At 36.9% G+C, this 18395-nt stretch overlaps 1 pseudogene; it reads right to left on the bottom strand.

The window, feature by feature from the left end:
* The window catches only part of LOC118913616 (60S ribosomal protein L23a-like), a 33674-nt pseudogene extending 18553 nt beyond the window's left edge, over positions 1-15121 (bottom strand).
* Between the last annotated feature and the right edge of the window lie 3274 nt (positions 15122-18395).

Raw genomic sequence — 18395 nt, 5'->3', positions numbered from 1 at the left:
TCTTCCTCATATGGGGCTGTGTACATTTCTTATCTGCTCTACTCAACTATTAGGTTCCTTGAAAGGAGGTCTGTGGCTTATCATCACCGATTACAGGTCTTAACACACAAAGCAGTTAGTTGTTCAGTAAGTTTATCAAATTAATAGTTTGCAAATGGTTCCAATCAATCTTTAGATGTTGGTATACTATGTTTACAAATGGTTATATTAATGGTCACATGTTTATATAATGTTTTCTATATGTGCAGCTTTGGCTCACTTGCATAATTTGGAGGAAGCAGATACTTGAATTATTTTACAAAGTAAATAAATAAAACCCCAGTTGGAAGGTATTTACTATATTGTAGGATAATGTGTTCTGAATGCTGGTGATTTCAAGTCCAGAAATGAGGAGTGTGGTTTTGATGCTATTTCACTGACTGTTCCTAGCCAATCTCTGACATTGTTTGAGGGTTGAGAATACTTTGACTTCGCAAAGGGACATCATGACAAAAAGACAAAATTCTTGTCAACAGTGGAGAGACAGGCTGGGCTGGGCTCAGCCATCATTCCCCTTGATGAGCTCTATGTTTAGAACCAGAGAAATCAGAGTAACAGGGTAGAGTCCAGCCCTGAAGCAGTGTGTCAAGATCTATGATTTGACAATACATATTTTTTTGGTGACCATGTGGAGATTAAATTAACATATTTAAACTTCAAAAGGGAATAGAAATTCATTACTAGAATGGGAGAGGTCATTTTTTTCCTGGATTACTCCCAAACAGAAAATTGAGAACAGGATTTGTTGCAGGAAAAACCCAAAGGGATGGTTTTTTTGTTTGTTTGTTTTTTTGGGGGGGGATTTTTATTTTTCCAAAAAACTAGCAAATGTTTTCACTCTTTTTTAAAGCTAACTCTCTGTTAATCAGCACTTGGTATTCAGTTTTTCAGTTATTCGGTTTTGCTTTTATTTTGTATGTCATCAGACCTGGTAAGAGCCTCTTTCTGGTCAGTATTTGAGAAATTTGTATGTTAGAATATCTACTACCAGTTGGGCAAAGCAAAAAAATACAGGATAATAAGTTTTATTTTCTAATTTATCAGCCTTTGCCTTCCTTTATTCTTACCTTTTTGTTTTCCCTCTTTCCCATTATTCTCCCCCACTGTCACCTTCATGCCATCATGTGAGTGGGTCTTTAGAGCTTTGTCACTCTCCCAGTCCTTTCCCCAAAACACATACTCTTTATACCCAGCCCCATAGCCACTCACATGGTCCTACACAAGACAAAAGTTTAGGGCAGGCAGCAGAATCTTTAAATGCTGCATAACACTTCAGTGAATACGCTCTGGAAGCTTTGTTCACAGAGGTCTTTGTTTTTCAATTTAAATATTTTTTTAATTTAACATCACACATGACATCACCATGCAGTTATAGTACTGCACCCAAAGCTCTTATATTGTGGGACTCTGGGATGGACATATCTTGTAACTTCTGCCACCCATATAAGAGAGAAGGAAGGGATGTATAGAGTTTGTGTCAAGCCCTATTACATCATTGTTCCATGTGATTTTCTCAAAGTATGCAGGGCCATCACCCATTTTACAGATAAAGAAATTGAAGTTTAGTGAGAGTAAGTATCTAGCCCAAGGCCACACAGCTGGTAAGTACAGTCACCCAGCATTCAAATTTAAGTCTATCTGACATCAAAGTTTTGTTTGTACCATATCTTTACCTCCCAGTTCAAGAGAGGACATGTAATGCCTTTAAACAGAACCTACTGACTTACCTGCAAGGTATTATCCTTTACTCATGGACTGCAGATTTTAGGGGTCATCCAGAAGCCATTTAGGGCTGCTGACATTGACATCATGGGTGTCAATCAAAAGGAAACTTGGAATAAATGCAGAAGAGCGAAATGTGTAACAGTAAGTTTATACTTGACTATCTAAGCAATGTGGATATTACACTACATCCAGGAGTGGAGGAGCAGAGGTATTCCTGATGGCCTGGAGCAGGATAACGAGAGGATGTACATGACTAAGCCCAGGGTCACAGCTGTTAGGGGTACCAACTATAATGATTTCATGGAAAGTTAGAGATGGAAGGGATGTTGACAAACCAGCCGATTGATCTTTCATTGTGCCAATGGGGAGGTATTGTGACTTGTAATGTCAGAACACCTTCTGAATAATTAAGAGTTGAATTGAATGTGGAAGCTGAAGACAAGAGCGGTTAAATGAACCTCCCACAGCTACACAGCTAAATTGTGTTTGGCCTGGGCTAGAACTCACTGTATGCAGTCTTGCTCATTTATTCCTTCGTTTCCCTGGTCACTTGTTTATTGTTAGGTTCTTACTCTGCATCAGGCACTCTGATAAACAAACTTAAAAAAATTATCTCATTTAATTACCACCAAAACTCTTTGAAACAGGCAACATTGTATTATAATTTTATGGAATCCAGTTCTTAACGGATTAGGTAACTTGCCCAAAGTCAAATAAAATGGTGGAGTCAGAGGCAAACCCAGGTGCACTAACCCTATGCAGAGCTCTTAATCCCTGCACTATTCCAGAAAGAGGTAGAAGGCGAGCTGTTGTACAGTTTCCTTCCTGAAGAACTGAGACCCGGTAGTGTCTGTGATCTCCTCTACATCCCACAGAAAGTGAGAAAGCTGAAGCCCGATTCAGTGTCTCCTAACCCTTTCTTGGTGTCCTTTCTTCATGCCTTGTCCTAACTTTAAACTTCTTAAAGTGTAACCCAGGTATAGTAGCTTTCAACTGATGAACACTACTTTCATGCTTTATACAACTTGAAATCATATTCAGCTATTTGACAGGTCTCTCCAAAAATCCAACCTCACACCACGACAATGAACTTAGATCTTCTACTGAAACTTTGAGGGGAACCAGGAACTGCTGCCCTGCAGAGTAAAGCTCTTACCACCACCATTAGTAAACATCTTGGCTTTGCCCTGAAGGGTTTCTCTTGCATCTAACCACTACTCCTATTTTCTTTCTCTTTCCTCACATCATCTTTACAGATCCCTTCTAGTGCAGCATTTCGGCTCTAGCCCTCTGCCCTCATACCCTACTCAGCAACATGAAAGCCCAGTAATTAGCCTTGGCTCCTGCCATGCAAAAGCCTTACCTGGTTGACCCCCAAATCCACAGCTGCTGCAACATCATCCTCCTGTGTCACCTGCTTTCTACCTCCCCTCCTCTTCTTGTTTTCCTTGGGGTATTAGAAGAGGTTCAAGGAATTCATACAGCCTCCCTTTCCCCACCTTACCCTGCCTCTAAACACACACACACACACACACACACACACACACATTTCTTTCTTTCAAGGGTGTCTAACCTTCAGAGAAATATAAGGAAGTTTTTCCACCTAAACTTTTTTTTTAAGTTACCTGAGTATAAATGAATAAAACTTAAATTTTAATGTTAAAACCTAGGGAAGAAGAAAAAACCCTTATAGCCTGAAATTGAAAAAAATGCTTTCTCAAACAACTCTTGGAACAAAATAAAAAACAACTCTTCAACTCTTGAAGAATGCCTAAGGAATGCTGATATAAAATACTAGATAGAAGAATATATGGAATATAGCTAAAGCAGTGCTGGAAATAAGTTTCATATTTATATTAATAATAAGGAATTATGTACTTAATTTAAATAATTAGAAAATGAACTATGAAAGAAATTCAGAGAAAGAATTAAAAATAAAAGCATAAATTAATTATAAACTGAAAATAAAGTAAAACTAATAAATTTATCTAAGATCATAGGACCTAATAAGAGATAGACCATTAGCAAATCTTATCAAGAACAAAATAAAGCAAAAATACATTCAAAGGAAGAAATAATGGGGAAATAATCACTACAAAGGAATTTAACAATGATAAACTGAACTCTAGGCAAGTAAAATTGAAAATCTGAATGAACTGTGTGATTTTCCAGAACTGACCCTAGAAGAAATGAAAAATTTAAAAAAATTAAAAAAAACAATTAAGCAGATCAATTTCCAAAGGAGAAGTAAGGAAACATGTCAAAGAGCTAGCTACTCCCTAAAAGACATCCATTTGTATGAAATATTTTTTCTCTTCAAGTGAGTCTAAGTAGCATCAGAGTTATCTGATTCACAGTGGTTTGGTACAATTCAACAATGAAACTTAACCTGAACCTGGTGATTTTTAGGGAGTAATTATGTAATAAAAATGGCATTACAGATCAGTGGAAGAAAATGGATTCTAGGTGAATAATGGCATTTGGACTTGAAAAAAATTTCATTTAATGCCTTACTTGTTACATTAAAGACATGGAAGAGCAAAGATTTAAATGTAAAAGAATAATAAAAATGTTGAAACAAACATGGAAGAATGTTTTATAATCTCAGGGTATGAAGTGTTTGCCTAAGTATGACACAAAATCCAGAAACCATTTTTAAAAATTGAAAACATAATATAAAAAGGTCAAAAATTTTTTTGACTGTATGGCTGTATAAATTCCGTGACCATCCAGGTACAGAATAGGAGGTAACGCTGAGAAACAATGGTGTTGTTCTGTCTGCAGTGTAACAGACAAGCCCCATAATGTATGTCTGCAAGAACAAAATCAAGCTGAGGAGGGTATGTAGCATAGTACATATTTGCAGGGTTTTTTAATCCACAAATGTGAAGCCAACATACTGAAACAGCATGGCTCATGGAGAGAAATCACAAAGCAACTTGAGTTTGTGTCCTGCTGACCCACTAAAATGTATTCAGTGGAAAAGGTTATTAGCCCCTGAATAAAAATTAGTTCCAGGACATTTCTGACCACTTATGAATTATACAAAGTTTCATATTACTTTTGACCACCTACTTGATCTCAATTCAAAAACTAAACATGGCCCAGGCCCACGTCAGTCATAACTGCCAACTCCAACTTAACGGTTGCACCTCTTCTCCCCAGTGAGGCTTGTTTCCCTGGCTTGATTCTGCTGTGCCTTACTACCTATTGTTTCTGACCATTCCCACGTGAGATGATGAGAGGGAAGGGAACAAAGGTAAAAACTGCACTCTACTGTCTTAAGATGGCTTTACATTCTCTAGATCTGGCAGGTGTTTGAAACTGACATTTTTACTTCAAGGTAAGGTGAGCAACTTGTCCCAGGTTGCCAGGACTTTCTCAGTTTTAAAGAAAAGCCCATGCCTCTGAAACTCCTTCAATCTGGGTCAGCTGAGATGCTTGGTCACCCTGCACTGTTGTGGCTTTTAGAGGAATCCCTCCCACCAGTGGAAATACGTCACCTGCATTTCCTTCATGCGTGTGATGTGCTCTCCTTAGGGGCATTGCCTACTCTCCTCCCAGGAAGCTTGTAGCCCACCTCTAGCTTCTAACGGTTGAGATCCTTTGCTCATCAAGACAAACTATTGTGCATGACTTAACACAGCATACATACACACTCTCTTTTCCCTCTCTCTCTCTCTCTCACTTACCCACTCGCCCTCTCCATCCTCCCTCCCTCTCCCTGTCTCTTTTCCCAGGTTCCTGTGGCCCACATCTGACGCTGAGAATCACTCACACATCCTTGGTCTTAATAAACTCTGAGCTTGGAGACCCAACTCACACTCGCTGGCCCTGCGCTCCTGTGGCTCCGCCTTCGGTAGCCAGCCCATCTGTTGTCCCTGGCTTTCAGGTGACAGTGAGTCACTGTTGTCAGTGTCTGTCACCCAGCAAGGCTGCAGATCAAACTCTCAAAGTGGTCCTGTGGAAGGGTCATGCTGGGCCTGGGGTGGGCAGGAAATGGGACAGTCTGCACCGCTCTCCCCAGCGAAATCATCTTTGCAATCATAGATCTATCTCACTTTCCTTCTCTACCAGCAATCCATTTTATATCCTCAGTGTGGGTGCAAAGTGTAAGGGCTGTGAAACTGCTTTCTGAGTATTTCCTTTGAAGATTTATATTTTGGTGTGGCACTCAGCATTGGTGTCTGGCAGTCTAATATCTGTCATCTTAAGGTCTTGGCTGAAAGTGCCATTTTGATATGCTATTTCTATGCTTATATATGCATGGAATAACAATGGAGATATATAGAAAATGACAATTGGCTCCAGGTTGGGGAAATAGCTGGCAGAGAAGGAAGGGGAGGAAGACCTACATTTCACTACGTACATTTTGTACCATTTAAATGTCAACACTGTGCATATGTTACTTATGAAAACAAATTAATATTTCTTAAAAGGTGAAGGTAGAATGCCTATGATTAAACTTAAGATAAATGCAGGCCTTATATAAATAAAGTTGCCATATTTTGCTAGTAATACTAAATAATCTGGCTTCTGTTGAGGAATAGATGAAGCAATAAAACAGAATGGGAAGTACTGAAATAAAGCTTTTATATATGAATTTACAGTAGGATAAAGGCATAACTCAAATCAATAGGAGGGAATGGATTATTTAATAATTGTGTCAGAGCAACAGACCAGCCATTTGGAGACCCATAAAGTTGGGTCTCTCACTCACTCCTAAACCAAACCAATTTCTAATAGCTTAAAAATTTGAATGAAATAAACAAAATCATAGTAGATGAAAATGCAACTGAACAGTGTTATAATCTTGACATGGGAAAGGACGTCAAGTGTGATACAAATAGAGAAACTATGAAGGATAAGTTAGACAGTAACACCAAAGTTAAGCTTCCAATTTTCCTAAATTTTCCTAAATACAAATAATAAACATACATACAATACAAATAACCAAATTACATACATACACAGACATGTAATCTTACAAGGCTGTGTACCATAATATTAGTGATAGTTTTTTAGGTGGTAGTATTACATTGGTGATTATAATGTTCCTTCTTATTTCCTGTTTTTTTTCTTGAAATTAATAGGCACCACTTAGTAATAACTTATTTTAGATTACATCAAAAATAATGTGTGACATGTTTCAACAGTGAAAAGACTCCCTATTGAAATACCATTTTCCAGTAAACAGACTGCGTATGTTTGCTCAGGCAGAGGAAATGCGTTTGTCCCAGGGAGTTTATCCCTGTGGTTCTATTAGTAGAGTTGCTGTTCCTCATCACAAAAGGGGCTGAAACTTGAATCCTTGGGTGCACTTCCTTACTTTGAGCTGATGTTATAGAACACTGTTCACAGTGACACTTGAGACAGGTTCTATTGACGAACATGAAACTGGAAGCCTTCCTATAAGCATCTCCAAATAGAATGCTACTGGGAAGGTTGTACATGCTCTAATTGATGTATTCTTTCACACCAGGTTAAATATTTTTTAATTCCAGCTTTAGAGAAGGGGGCAAAGTGAATATTTTGAAACAGAAAGTTCAGAGGAGAAATTATGGTTGCTCTACTTCTAAAAGTTAACATCTTCAGTGTTCAGAACTTGTAACAAATACTTATCATCCACAACAGAAAAGCACTCTCTGTGATAAAGTACTAAGAAGGACCACAAAACTGACATGAAGATACCACATTAATAGTAGTCACAGTGACATTTATTGAGTGCCCACCACGTGTCAGGAAATATGCTATATATACTTTATTACATTATGTCTAGCCAGAAGTTTCTTTAAAAATGAGCTGCTTCTTATTTTTCAAAAGTAATTCCATAAAAATCAGATTTTTTTGAAATTTCCCTAGCTCCTCAACATTACCCTGAAAGTTATCACTGTTGAATACAAACATAAATAGTAATTATTAAAGGGCCTCATTCCTATTAAAATTTCTCTAAGGAAGTTTTGGGATATAAATGAAAATCTTTAGACTGTTCAGTTTCCATTATGAAAAACATAGTTTAGCAGGGTCAAACACTTAGATTCCTGCAAGAGGCTAGGGGATGGCTGTGACAATGATAGCTGGTATTTATATGTCAAGCGCTATTCCAAATGCTTTACATGTATGAATTAATTTAGGCTACCTAACAACTCGATGAGGAGTTACAAAGATTCTGCTTTAAGAGAATGAACTGAAGCATAAAGAAATTTTAATACTTCCGAGATCAGTTAGTGAGTAATGATGCTGGTGATTGAACCCAGACAATCTGGTTCTAGAGCTCGTATACAGCACACTATGCCTCGGAGCCTGACTTCCCTAGCCCTATCCCTTTGGGGTGGGATAGGGTGGAGGGATCAACGTATCAGACTGTACAAATAAGTCTACATCCTTTTACTAGCATATCAAAATGAATAACTGAAATAATTATTTGAACAAAAATCAGCCCCACCCTCTAATATGAAATAAGCATGAATTAAAATGGGGTTGCATAAGTTGCTGAGATAATTGCCTTCAGGTTTTATTATCCTCTGCTACAGGATACCTACCAAGAAGGGCACAGTCCCTTGGATACCCACTTCCTCTGTGACTATAGAGGGCCAGATTTTCACTTTGTGTCATTGTTCTTCTCCTGGGAAAGCTAGTAAGCCTTTTACCAAAATCAGTGAGGTATTGACTGGAATGACAACATTGTAGAAATGTAGAATATACACACTACACTGTAGAAATATCATACACAGTAGAAATATGAGTTTCTACTATATACCCTGTGTGGTATCCCCAGAAACAGTTAAATCCATGTTACGTAGTGACATTGTAAGTCAGAACTGGTTTCAAATAGTGCCCCTCCACCAACTTAATAGCTCCAAGACTCTGGGAACTAAACCTGCCATAACCTCAGTTTTCTCATCTTCCAAATGAGGATGACACATACCTCCTTTACAGATTCATTAAGAAGGCCAAATGAGATACTGTGTATGGTATAGTGACTGGTCCATAGTAACCATCCCATAATTGCCAGTTGCTATTATCTTCATCATCATCATCCTCACATCTTCATCATCATTAGGGAGCATCTCTGCTCTGTTGTCATCATTTGTCAGCATTAAAACTGATTTTCAATGTGACTGTCACTCTTGATTTTAATTTTTAACTATAGACAATGAGCTGTTGAGACATAAAACAAAGTATCCAGTTAGGCTATTGAATTCTCCATCTAAAGCATCTTGTAAATTTGAACCAACAGGAAGGAAGGACAAGACAAGATGATAATGAGGAAAGCCCATCCTACAGAGCGTCCTTGTGGCCAAAGCTCTTCCATTAAATGCAAAGCGCCTAAGATGGAATGTCCCCTTATGTCACAGCTGAAAGCTGTAACATAAATATTTTTGTCAGTTGGCTTTATTCTACAGATGTTCTTAAGGATTTGTTGTTGAAACAGGCAATCCATTCCTGAATGGAAAAAAAAAACCTTTGGCAGTACTCAAAGTGTCAACTAATTAAATCCAAATTGCAGCTGAACATTTTGAAATGTATGCATCATCCACGTGAATACTGAGTGAATTTATTATAAATAGAATTTCAATTGCTATGAATGAAAGACACTAAATGGCATGGAAATACACTAATTTGTGAGCATTTATTAAATACTTTATTAAGATATTCCCTTACAAGGGACACCATGCAATAGATTAAATAGTGGGTATTCCAACAGTGTGCTCAGGCGAGGCACTCTGCATGAGAGTCAGAAAAACCGTGAGTTTTGTGTGTAACAAACTGGATTTTAATCCCACTTCTGCTACTAACTTTGTGAAGGTTAACGGGTCACTTGTCCTTTTTCTGTAAAGTGGGCCCTACCCTATGGGCCTAATTCCCCTGTAAACTTTTTTACATTGCATTTGAATAACTTGAGGTGATGCCTCCCATTCTCATTTGCAGAAGCCACAGCTTCCCAGGAGCCCAAAGGGCAACGTCACGCAGCTGTGCTACTGCCTGCCGAGAAAACAAGGAGTAGACAGGGTCTCGGTTTCGTCTTTTGAGTTCTCAGTTCCTGTCGTCTGGCGAGATGAACTTCCCATAACCCATTTGCCAAAGGTTATCATGACACATATTTCAGATGATGACCAAATTCTAGACTAGTGGTTGACAAATAAAACAAGGTAAGCAACCAAGCAGGAAAGCCAGTGTGCTCCTTTTGTGAAGAAGACCTTCATAGATTTTAGAACCATCCTGCAGTGAACCTGTCTGTTCCATTAGGCAGGGAGGACTCCATCACTGCACCTTCTCAGGCCAGGGCCAGAAAACAATCTGCAAGAGGTTTGCAGGAAGAGGTTTTGGTAGCGATTGGTGGTGTATTAGTTTCCTTAGACTGCCATAAAAAAAGTACCACAAAGTGGATAGCTTAAAAAAATCGAAATGTGTTGTCTCACAGTTCTAGAAGTCAGAAATCGAGGTGGCAGCAGGGCCTTGCTCCCTTGGAAGGCTCTAGGACTCATTCCTTGCCTCTTCCTAGTTTCTGGTGGTTGCTGGAAATCCTAAGCACTCTTTGGCCTATAGCTGCATCTCTCGGATCTCTGCTTCTGTCTTCATATGGACCTCTTCCCCCAGGGTGGGGGAAGGTCTCTAAGTCTCTCTCTTCTCATAAGGACATCATTGGGTTTAGGGGCCACTATAATCTAGTATGACCTCATCTTAATTACATCTGGCAAGAACCCTATTTCCAAATAAGGCTACATTCATAGGGACAGAGGCTCAGAATTTCGACCAAGCATTAGAGGGTGGGGGAGAGACACAATTCAACCCACAACAGTACGCATGATTAGTTTACTAACAGGGTGATCCTACTGTGAAATTCTAGTTTATAATTCCTTTCTCCCAAAATGATGTTATTAGTTGGCACAACAATTGTGAACTAGCTCCCTTGGTACTACACATAATAGTACTGTTCTCTTGTTTTGTTTATAATGTGATATCCTGCTAATTCCTTAAGTCTTGTATTTTATGAATTATTGGAGAATCTCAGGATGCTCACCTGAGTCAGAGCACAAGATGTTAATTACTGTGTCGTTGTTAATTCATATTCAGGCTTACAGGCCTCATATTTGCTATGTATTCAAAAATACAAATGCATTACCAGACTTGAGTTATATGTTGAACATGAGATAGAATGAACTTCTAAAAATTTGTTAGACCTCTGATTATATACCAGAATCCAAATACTAGCCCTTTATTTGCCTTTAGAAAATCATAGATTGGTCTCACTGGTAAATCAGAAAAGAGTTTCATGACTTGAATCTGTTATCCTATGCTGATCTATATGTATCTCGATGGAAAAAATGTCGTGTTTGGATGCGTATACTTAAGTGATTTAGCTTCACTGTTTTGTTTTGACAGGCAGTTTTTGTATCTATCTACTATACTCCAGGATTTCTCAATTTCAGCACTCTTGACATTTTGTGCTGGATAGTTGTTTATTGTGTGTGTTTGGTGGAGGGAGAGGCCACAGGGTGGAAGGAATGTTGTTAAACACCATAAGATATTAACAGCATCCCTGGCCTCTACACACTAGATGCCAGTACCACCTCTCTCCAACAACCTCCACCACCTCCACTCTCTCAGTGTGACAGCCAAAAATGGGACATTTCAAGTATTCCTGGAAGGGACAGTAGTACATATCACCCCCAGCTGGGAGCCCATTGCTTTGCCAATTTTTATAAATTGATATTCTTAGTCACTGCTTCCAAATTTGCCTTCTCAATCTACTCAGATCCGTGACTCAACTTAAGATTGAGCCATGAACAGAAAGGTCAATTAAGGTTAGTTTAATTCTCATACTCTTAAGTCTCAGGACCCCTTAACACTCTTAAAACTTATTGAAGACCACAAAGAAATTTTATTTATATTGGTTATAATTTATCAGTATTTATTGCATAAGAAAAAATTTAATATTATTGTATGCTCAGTTAAAAACATTAAGTCCATTTTGTTTACATAAATAGCATATTTTATGAAAATTAACTATAATTTCCCCCAAAATCAGTGAGAAGTATGGCATTGTTAAGTTTTATAAATATCTTTAATGTTCAGCATAATAGAAAAGCACTAGATTCTCATTTCTACTTTTTATACTGTTAACGTATGTTGTTTTGGTTGAAGTATATAAAGAAAATTCCACACAGATATGTAGTTGGAAACTGAAGGTATGTTTTAATACCCTTTTCAAGTAGTTATGGATATTTTTCTTTAACACTTCTTCAACTTACCGTGGAGTAGTTTCTTAAAAGTTACTTTGTCATATAAAATTATTTTGTCTACCTTTCACTTTGATTGGATCTTTTACCTATGCATTGGTCATGTGGAAAATATTGGTTCACTGAGTTATGTACTGCTTCTAAAAATTTGATACATTTTATTATCATTTTTATTATTTTAACATAAGTCACTATCACTAATATCACCACTCTCAAAGGCAATATCTTCAAGTATTAGGATATTGTCAAGCTCACAGTGGTAGATGTGAGTTTTCCAAAGTTCTAATTTTCGCTTGAAAGCTTGAATTTTATCATTGGCAACAAATACTGCCAGTTGTTTCCCTTGAAGTGACAGACTCACTTCATTAATTTTTGAGAAAATGTCTGACAAATACTCAAGTCAGAATAGCCATAATTTGTCAGTTGTTCCTTCAGATAAAAAATCGTGTTCTGTGAAAAATGGCTATTTAGCTTGCAACTCATACAATTAAATGTGCACTTCTCCTCAAGACAATCCTCCTACTTAAGTAGACAGCAGAGTGTTTTATGTGCACTTCCATTTTGCAATACAGACTACTTTTAAATCATACTAAATGGTTGAGATTTAGTAAAATTAGTCATTTTATGTTTTATCAAAGACTTCCTTAAGTGAACCTGGCTTTTTTTTTCTTTTTTCACTGCAAGTGCCTGTTAGTGAAGAGCACAGCATGCTAGCATAGTCTGATGCCACTGTCTTGGTTCAGGCGAAAGCACCGGCATGAATTCATATTATAATATCAACAAGTGAAGGGGGTTAATAATGTCTTACAATTATTATAAGAATGTTTTTCATCTTGGGGACCCCCCAGAGACCCAGAGACTAACTCTGAGAACTGCTGGTCTATGAAGATCATTCTACTGTACACTTAATTTGAATACAGAAAATATCTTCTGACAGACATGCACAATACCAGATACACTTCTTCAAACTAGAGCTCAGAAGATCACAAGAACTGTACATGGCATTCCAGGGGCACACCATACACTACAAGCAAAACCGTGGGAAGACACAGTTGTTCTCCTTGATATGGGTATTGGAAGTTAGAAATGTTCCTAAAATATTTTAGTTTCCTGGATGGAGACATTTTTTGACTTACCTCTGTCTTTTTTTAAATCATTTCCACATTTAACCCAGACCTTTTTAGAGTAGTAAGTTTCAAGACCTTATGTGTCAGCACTACTTTCTGATCCTTTTTTTCCTTAAAGAGAAGGTTACAGTTGTAAGGAATTTGGTAAAGAAGTCTGCATTCACTCAGTTTCCAAGAATGCTTTGCTCAAATTAGGCACTCAGTCAATTTGTGTTGGCTATAAAATATAATTGATTCACCCTTTATAATCTTCCTAGTTTTATGGTCTGATGATATGACTTTCAACCTTCATCCATCTAGATATGACAGGGCTATTTTTTTAGACCCCAGGGAGATTTGAACGCAGAAGTAAGGCTCCGACTTGAAAACAGAGTGATTAAGGCAATTGCTGCATACTAAAAAATAAAGTAATTCCCTTCCCCAAAGCCTCCATGGCACAGCCATGCAGCCAAAACCTAGCTGCCTGTCTTGTGTGCACACTCCTACTATCAGGCAACTGAATGATTCTGAGAAACTGATAAACACAAGAGATAAGACTTAAACATAACTGGCATGTGGAGTTCCCTGAATAGTCAGATGGGCCTTCTGGACAGAAAGGTCTGCCATTTGACAAATCCAACTGTATGCACATGGAAGTAAAAGGAAGATGGTATCCAACAGAAGAAGGAGGTGATCGTTTCTATGGTGTCACTGATTGAAGTCCTAGGAAAACAACTCTTCATTAGGCCAGATTGGAACATGTAGATGGAGTCCAAAAGAGATGTCTCCAAAGGGAAAAAAGGCGGAACATGGACATTGTGCATTGAATTTGACCATATTGACAGGAATTCTAGAGACCTGAATGGAGAGTTTGGGAATGAATTGTTGATAGGCATATAGAAAACTATGTAAGTATGAAAGAGGCAATTAATTATTGTGAAATTTAAAAGTTATACAGGAAAAGAAATGTGTTCACAGTGTGTCACATGGCTCAGCTGAGAACAATGTTTACATGGTCATAATAATGTAAACAGTGTACACTGATTTAGCCAAAAATTGTGGAAGATTTATGTTGGGAGGATGGAAATGGGAAAGTATGTTTGCTACACTCTATGGGTGGTACTTATAAACAATCCAAATCCTAATAGAGAAAATCATGTCTAAATCAAGAAGTTGAACTATATGTTACTTCAAAAAATAGAAGTTAAAACCAGAAGAAAGAAGTTAAAGCTAAAAAAAGTTCAAAATAATTCTAGGTAGTGAAACTCAGCAGTGAGCAGGATTAAGAGAAATTAACTATTATTTTTCAAAATATGCCTTATGTTATTACATACATGTATTATCTAGCATATATTGATAAAAATGGAAAAGGAAAGTTAATGTCAAAGATGTTTCACTTTCCATGTGGATTGTCTGACTGCAAAACCAGACTTTTGCCTAAGTCTTTGGTAAAACCACACTGTTTGAATTTTTTCAGGTAGAGATAGTGGCCACATCCCTGACTTTTCCTGACCTCCTTTCCTTCAAAATGTATCTGCAGTATGTCCTATTCCCTCAAAATTCTGACTTTGCATACTGAATTAAGAATTTGACCTAACCACTTTCAAACTGATCTGTCTGCTATTAGCACATGAACAATTCTCTCTGTCCAGGCTGATCATCTTCTCACTTTGATTATGTCACTCTGCTGAATACACCCCACCCCTCCAAGTTTTTTGCTTATCAAACTTCCCAGTAATCACCCAAATCCCAATTCCCTGGTATCTACTCCTGACCAGTTTTGTTAAAGTGGTTTGCTTCTTCTCATATACTATCTGGTTTCACTACCTTTTAATATTTTATTGTTGAATATACCTTAGGTACAAAAGTATGCATCATGTTTCTGTACAACTTAGAATAAAATAGGCATCCAATAACTCCCTTCCCACTTTAAGAAACAGAACATTACACTCTGTGACTGCACCTCTCCACCCTTACCCCATAGAGGGAAGCTGCTATCTCCATCATTGGGTCTTGCATTTTCTTGCTTTTCTTTATGGTTTTATTATACTAGATGCATCCCTACACAATGCTTTAATTTGCTTTGCCTTGAACTTCATATAAATGAAATCCTACTTAATGTGTTTTTCTTAGATTTCCTTCTTTTGCTCCAATCCTGGTCCCTGTGCCAGTAGTTTCAGCACTGCTTGGGAACTTGCTAGAAATGCAATTCTTCGGCCCCACCCAAGATTCACTAATCAGAAACTCTACTGGTGAGCCCAGGAATCTCTGTTTTAACAAGCCACTCAGGTGATTCTGACTCACAAAAGTGAGAACCACAGATCTATTGTGATAATTGTCAGTTTCTCCTTGTAGTTCTGTCCATATTTAATTTATATATTTTGAGGCTACATTTGGGGCATATATGGATTAAAATTGCTTTATTCCTGGTGAATTTATATTTATATAAAAATATAGTGATTCACTCTTTTTCTGATAATGATTTCAGCCTTGAAGGTTATTTTCTCTGATACTAGAACAGGATTTTCTTTTGCTCTAGACTTCCATCCTTTGACTTTTAATCTTTATTTGAGTCTTGGTAGAATGTGGCTCTTGTAAAACACTGTATTATCTTTTTTAAAAAGCATCCAGTCTGATGGGCTTGTAATTGAGTTTAGTCGACCAACATTGATAATTAGTCTATTTTAATTATTTCTAACATCCTATTTTCACATTCCATTTTTTTTCTCTCTTTTGCTTCTTTGGGTTATTTGAGATTTACTTTTTCCTAATGTCATCCTTTTTTTCCTCTGCATTTAATGTTTTTTTAGAAATAATTTTAAAATTCATACTTAAAATTTAAAGTCAAAATTTAATCAGCATTTCTACTCTGAACAGTGTAAGAAGCATATGATATTTTCATGTTGAATGGCACTTCTCCTGACATATGTTTTCATAATTGAGGATTTTAGTTTTAAAATTTATTTAACTCCAAAATTAGAAATTGTTTTATTCCTTTGTACATGTTCAGATACCAACACATTATTACTTTTTGATGCTTATTATTTTTCCTTGTAATTCAGGGATCCTTTCCTTCATGAAATCTGTCACACAAGACTTTTAGTGAGTCTGGTGGTGGCAAATTCTGTTTTTGTGTGAAGTTTCCTATTTGATTTTATTTTTAAATAGTTTTACTGAGTAAACAGTTCTGTCATGACAGTGATTTTATCTTTCATGGTTTAAAAATAGTATTACAATTTCTTCTCATTTCCACGTGGCTGTTAAGAAGTCAACTGTCTTTTTGTAGTAAACCTATCTTTCTCTCAAACTGATTTTTTTTTCCTGTTTTGCTTTACTCTTACAGTTTCTCTACACTGTGTCTAAATACAGTTTTCTATTTAGCTTGCCTGGGATTTGTTGGGACGCCTGAATCTAAGAACTGATCTCTTCATAGACCAGTTCAATTCTGTAATTTTCACATAACTTGAAATCTGTTCACTTTTCCTATTATCTTTTCTAGCAGTCTGTTTGCATTGGATCAGCCTACCCCAAGTTCAACATTTCCAGACCTCTTTTTTATATTTTCTTTCTTTTCAAATCCTTACATCTCTTTTTATGTTATTTATGTCTGATCATTCCAGTAGCTCCCATCTTTGTGGATCTGTTCATGTCGTTTGTTGTTTTGCCAACTCTCACTCCCGGTGACTTGTCTCTCCTTGTAACTGTTATTTGGGGGTGGGGGTAGGATGGGGGGATTGTAGAGAAAGATGATGGCTGATGTTCCTCAGAACTCGACACAGGAATCACTTGAAGCATGGGTTTAAAGAGGATTTATGTGTGTTTCTGTCAGGCACCTGGGGCCAATACCAATTTGAGATCTTTTTAAACAGTTGCAGCTTCAAACCCATACAGTTAGAAATTGTCCAAGTAGGCCTTTTTCCATCTCTATTTTTTATTTGTATTTCACAAGGTTAGTTGATAGTATCTTTTATTACAAGCCATCCTATATCCTCTTTGAGAACACTTTTAAGTGTGACTACAAAATGAAAGGAATAAATCAGAGAACATCTAAAGACTGGATAACTGTAACATCGGATTAGTTTTAAAAAGAAACTTTTTGAGAATCTCAGGCAACACAATCCAATGTGTTTTGCTTTTAAAGTAAATTTTCAGGGATTGCCTAAGGCAATGAGAGCAGAATGAACTGATTCTAGAGTGCTTAGGCAGGCTTTCAAAATATGAATGAGGAAAACATGGAAGTTCCACGTCATCATTTGCATGGAAGTTAAGATTTAGAGACAAGAAACTCAGACCTGGATTTGCCTCCCAATGTGAATAGGGAAGATGAAGCAGGCTCTGTGTTAAAGACAACAATGAAGCTCCAAAATATGCTAAGTGAAAGCTCATACGTGCAGAATAGTGTGTATAGTATGCTGCCTTCGAAGTAAATGTAAGAAAAGAAGGATTTGCATTTGCTTGTATGTGCATAAAATACCTACGGAGACCCAGAAGCCAAAATTATTGGTTTCCTCTGGAGACGGGAACTGAGTGGTAGGGAACAAAAATGATAGAGATTTTTCCATGTGTACCATTTCAAACTTCTTGAGTTTTAAGCCAGGAAAATATATTATCTACTCAAATAAATGGATATGTAGATACATAGATTGGTAGGTACAAAGACAGGTATAAAGAAAAGTCAGTGAGTAAATGAAGGAGAGAGTGAGTTAGTATATGCCCTAAGTGGATGCACCACTAGCTACTGTCTAAAGACAACTCTGTGCCCTCATTTTCTCATCTGTAAAATGCAGATAATGGACACCTACCTCACTCAGTTGTTATGAGAATCAAATAAGTTAAAACAAGTACTCATAACAAAGTTTGGTACATAGTACATAAACAAAAAATATTGGTATCATTATTTATGTTACAATAAGCCTCATGGTTTTGAGAACATGGGCTTTGAGTTCATGTATACCTGAACCTGTAAGTACGTTCTCCTGTTTATCTTCTGTGAGATAATATGCAGGATTGTAAACTTCTCTGGCCTTTAGTATCTGTAATTTTGAAATGTGAATAATAATAATAATAATAATAAACAATAACTAATAAACTCAATAACAATAAACAACTCAATAATATTAGTTGACACTAGGAAATTATTGTTAATTTTTTAGGTGTGATAATGGTATTGTGTTTATTTTTAAAGAATTCTTTACATTTTATAAATACATTCTAAAATATTCATGATTAAAAATACCTGAAATTTAGAAAGACAAGTACCAAATGAGTTCACTCATCTGTG

The sequence above is a fragment of the Manis pentadactyla genome, chromosome 2, assembly GCF_030020395.1.
Source record: "Manis pentadactyla isolate mManPen7 chromosome 2, mManPen7.hap1, whole genome shotgun sequence".
Lineage (NCBI taxonomy): Eukaryota > Metazoa > Chordata > Mammalia > Pholidota > Manidae > Manis > Manis pentadactyla.
The sequence above is the reverse complement of the archived record's forward strand: the minus strand, read 5'-3'. Positions and strand labels throughout refer to the sequence as shown.